The sequence below is a fragment of the Triticum dicoccoides genome, chromosome 5B, assembly GCF_002162155.2.
Source record: "Triticum dicoccoides isolate Atlit2015 ecotype Zavitan chromosome 5B, WEW_v2.0, whole genome shotgun sequence".
NCBI lineage: Eukaryota > Viridiplantae > Streptophyta > Magnoliopsida > Poales > Poaceae > Triticum > Triticum dicoccoides.
In genome coordinates this window covers 720,733,953-720,738,767 of record NC_041389.1, presented here as the reverse complement: position 1 = coordinate 720,738,767, position 4,815 = coordinate 720,733,953, and positions in this window count along the sequence as shown.

Here is a 4,815-nt window from a genome sequence, read left to right as displayed (position 1 = left end):
CCCCCCACGCGACTTGAGGGCGGCATATTGCGCCTTAAACTGCTCCTCGTCTTTGATGACCCTAAAGCAATGGGAGAGGTTGAAGCACTTGCCATTGTGTTGGACGTTGAATGCCTCCAAAGCTTGGAATGCCTACAAATGTATTTCATGCAAGCATATTGGCAAATGGTATGCAAATGAACACGCAAGCATAAACTTGATGACACAAAAAAGGGCGGCTTGCTAGCATACCATATCTTGCATGATGATGCCACTCACGGGCGGGCCTTGACGCTCTCAAAAGTGGCACAAAACTTGTTGCACTCTTGTTGGATCATCCTCCATCACATCGAAGCGGACACCCACCCGCGCGTGCTTACTATTTGGTACGGCGGAAATCTTGCGCTCATGGAACTCACGGTGGACACGAATCCAAAAAGTTGAATGCTTTTGCTCGGCGCCCGTCTTGGGGTCTTGCCCAGTGTCTCTCCAACACTCGCAAAGAAGCTTGTCCTCGGACGTCGTGTATGCCTTGTTCCGCATGCTCTTGCGCTTCGACTTTGCCCCGGCGGCTTGGTTGGCGAGCTCGTCCTCGAACAAAGGCTCCCCTTCGATGTCGCACTCGTCCTCTTCCTCTTGCCCGTAGTCCTCCGGAAACTCGTGGTCGAGAGGGAAGCCGTCCAGGTCCAGGCCGACCTGATCACACATGAAGGCCGCCTGATCTTCATTGTAGCCAGCGGACGGCGTGAAAGCCCCTCGGCCGTCCTGGCTTTGTGTCTCGTCGGGATCGTAGCCAGTGGCCTGCGCACCACCCTCGAAGATCATGTTCTGCATGTAGTCCTCGTCGCCGGCGGACCGCATTCCGTCGAACAGGTTGCGTGCGCCCGACAGCACGTCGGTTGGCATCTGCCGCGCGCGTTTCCTCGCGCCTCCGGATGACGAGCCACTGGCCACCGGTGTGGCATTGAGGTCGATGGGCATGGGCGCGGGCGTGGAAGGCGCGACCACGCTCACCTCAGCCAAGCACTTCCCGGAGAGGCAGGAGGCCTGCGGGTAGACGTGGAAGTCGGGCATCGGGGTGCAAGCCGACGCGCGGGGCGAGTCAGGCAGCACCATCCGAGGGAACACATATGAGCCGGTGCTGGCCGCGGCCACGGCGGCGTTGACGAGGCCGTGCTGGCTAGGGTTTAACCCTAACATATAGAGCGCCTCGATCATTGCCACCGCGACGCGGGCGTTGGTGACCTCCTGCTGTGCGGCGGTGGCGACGGCGGCCGCGGTGATGGCTTCATCCCTCGCGTCCGTCGTGTGCCTCTGGTCCTTCCTCTTGGTTGACTCCTTTGCCTGTTGTTCAGGCGGCAGCGCCTTCTTCGGCTTGGGCGCAGCAGTCTTGCGGGGGGCGCGAGGCTTGCCTTTGCCGGAGGGGGCGGTCGGCATGCCGGGCGAGGCAAGGGAGGTGAGGCCGGCGGCGGCGTCGAGGTCGTCGTCTATGGCGGGGGTGGGGCGGGAGCGCGGGTGGGCAGGAGGGTTTTTGTGGGGAATGAAGGAAAATGATGGAGGATGCCACCGACCAGCGGGCCCGGGGGGAGGGGTAGGGGAGAAGGCGCGCGCGTTCGCCTCGTGTCTGCGTCGACGCAAATCCGACTCAAAAATGAGACGGGAATAGGTCGGCAGGCGGACACCAAGCAGACGCACGTCCGTTTGAGTCGGCGCGTTAGACCGATTTTTGTGTCCGCACCGATTTAAACGGACCCAAGCGGACGAAATGGGTCGCCCTGTTGGAGTTCGCTTTTATCGCCGATGATCTTCAATTGCATCCACGCACGTACGGCCGGACCGGATGGGCGTGCTACCATGCAGCTGCCATGACGTCTACCGCTACGGCTTAACTTAGGGGAACATGGGTTAGCTCCTTGTTGATTGATTAATTCATATGGATGATCAGTCTCTCGTCCGGCAGACATGGACATGATTAATTTCCAGCCAAACGAAAACGACGTCCACAATATTGTGCAGCTCGATGGTACATAGATCACCATCTACAAACAGCAACATATATCCATCGCATGTATGGGCAGCTACTGTTGATCAATCGTTCGCTAGCTGCTATCAATTACATAATCTGACCCACACCGCCCGTACGCGCGCTCGTGTCTCTCTGGCCGTCACTGTCACATAATGGCCGGGGATTGATGCGATCTTTGGATTATCCATCCGTGGAAGTTAACTTCATGTACTTGCATCCTTCAATCCTATTCCCTCCGTCGAGGAGTGGATGTATCTAGATGCAATTTAGTTCTAGATACATCCATTTTCATCCATTTCTTCGACAAGTATTTCCGGACAGAGGGAGTACCTCATAACTGATCCATTGATAACTCTGACTAGCTAGTTCATGCCTACGTTTCAAATTATTTGATGGTAAACTTGTTTGTGTTTGACCAAGTCTACAGAAATCCAGCATCAACAACAACAAATATACATAGTACGAAAATATATTGTATAGTTTGATGTTGTACATATTGATATTTTCAAGTAATTTACAAATAAACAACTATCATTTCAAGTAATTTTCTACAGAGGCAGTACAACATTCATCTCGCGACAAACAGAAGATTTTCCAGGCCAGGCCTGCCAGGCAGGCACGTGAAGTGTGGCCCGAGAAATTGAAAGTGTTGGCTCTCCGTGTGCGGAAACTCGACAGGTGGCGCCTCCTAGCTTGGAAATGATGTAAAGCTAGCTAGTACTGGCATGGGAGGAATAAGCTGATCGATGAGTGATCGATGGACGCAAAAAATGTACCATAGTCATGATGAAAACGAGACCATGTAATACCATACGTACTACCTGTGTAGGAGAGCTGACTAGCTAGCTTGTGTCTGCTCCACACCCAGCCGCCACAAAACAAAATAAGTATTACTCGCAACCTTGTACTACATGTTCAGTGTTTGTGTCTACGTGCAGATAGGAGTGTGGTGCAGTTCTAGTTCCTGGAGGGTTTCTCGTGCCGCCGTCACCGTCGCCATCTAGGAATTTAGGTCCCCTTGCCTTCGACTACCATCTTTTCACTAAGAAGTGGGGGACCTTACATCTTTAAGATTTTTATGTTCTTCATCAACCTCTAGTGATCATCATAGTTTTATGAGAATAAATATCCTCTCGTTCTTTTGGCGGTGCCATAAGGTTAGAAAGGCTTTTGTCCTCGCAAATCTGATTATTCGAATCTGATGAGTTTATGTTGTTGTGTCAAGCTTTTTTTGTTGGTCTGATTCTTTGTGGAGGTAAAATATTTCATCGACGCCATGGTGAAGATATAATGATTTGACGTGCACTTCTAGGGGATCATCCCCGGTCCAAATACGTTCATCAATCAAGGCTTCACATCTTTTTGGATAGGCCACTCAAGGAGTTTTCAAAAACCATATTGGTAATGTCCATGCAGGTGAAAAAGTGACAACATCGTTGTTCCAGTCCAATTGTAGCCTCTTTACCCAAGTCTTTAGAGTATTTCTTCAAGTAGAGATTGATACCACGAAGAAGATGTTTTCAAAAGATTTCATTGTAATTCCTTGTCATAGGAGTTACAACTTTGTATTTTCTTAAATCTTAGGTCCGAATTAGTGTTTCTGTAATTGTTATGAGTATTAACAAAATTACGTACGTTTCTAAAAAAAACGTACATATAGGAGTAGATAGCTCGCTAGCTGCTTTGTCATGCCAACCGACCAACTTAGGAAGTTTGACTTCATGCAAATCTTATACGCAACGTAAAAAAGAAACGGAGTGAGTGAAGTATATGCTTTCTCCGGCTGGGTAAATGCCAATCGAGCGACGTACAGGCATGGGCTAGAGCTATGCTCAGTGTGGTAGGTCAGTGGCAGGTGGTGGTTATGTTGCAATTAGAGTACTCCAATTGGAGATAGGTGGTACTAGAAGGCCGGGTGCCTTTTCTAGTAGCTCCCTGATGAATCCATCTCTATGTCGATAGTTAGCACGAGGCATCGACACGTCCATAATCCAATCATTTTGTTTGTGCGACAAATTTGGGAATCTACGTACGTCTCTCCTGCTTTCTTTCTTGTAGGACGCACACACGTCCAATCATCTTGGTACGTCTTATTTTGTGTTTTATTAGTTTGTCCTTGTTTCTCCACGTGTAGTCATTTCCTTCCGTCACCAGGCACCATGCACAGAGCTAGCGAGGTGACCAACATGCACCCATCTTGATTTGCCTCCCCACAATTTCTTTTTTTGCCGGTGCAGGATCAGGAGACAAACAATGGCGTCCTCAGGAGAAAGTAAGATATGAGGTGCTCGCTTGATATGACAGACGTACCAATCTATATATCTAGCTCTGCTAGTGCTTTCCACGTACGTAGATTAGATGGACCGACATGGAAGTTAATTACATCCAAGTCATACTCATGCGCACAAACGATCTTTGCTTTATTTCTTGTTCCATGCATGCATGTCGAACAATGCACACTGACACTGTCAACTAAGTACATGAGATCGTCCAAATCAACCAAATAGGTAACTAGGACATGTTTACTCCATCACACATGCTTTTGTGTTGCATGGCTGATAAACGCCACGGTTGATTGAGTTGTATACTTCGCCAGGGTTGACAGAACACTGACGTTAATCATAAAAGCTCGACACATTTCTGGATGGCTGCTCACTGGTATCTCGACACATGAAATCGCAACCTATCGTACATCCAATCGAGATGGTTCTTATATATCATGGATATATATTCACCCTGCACTAACCTAAGGATCTGAGTCATCTGGTCATGTCAACGTAGGACTATAAACAGTTGGACCTACCTAAGCT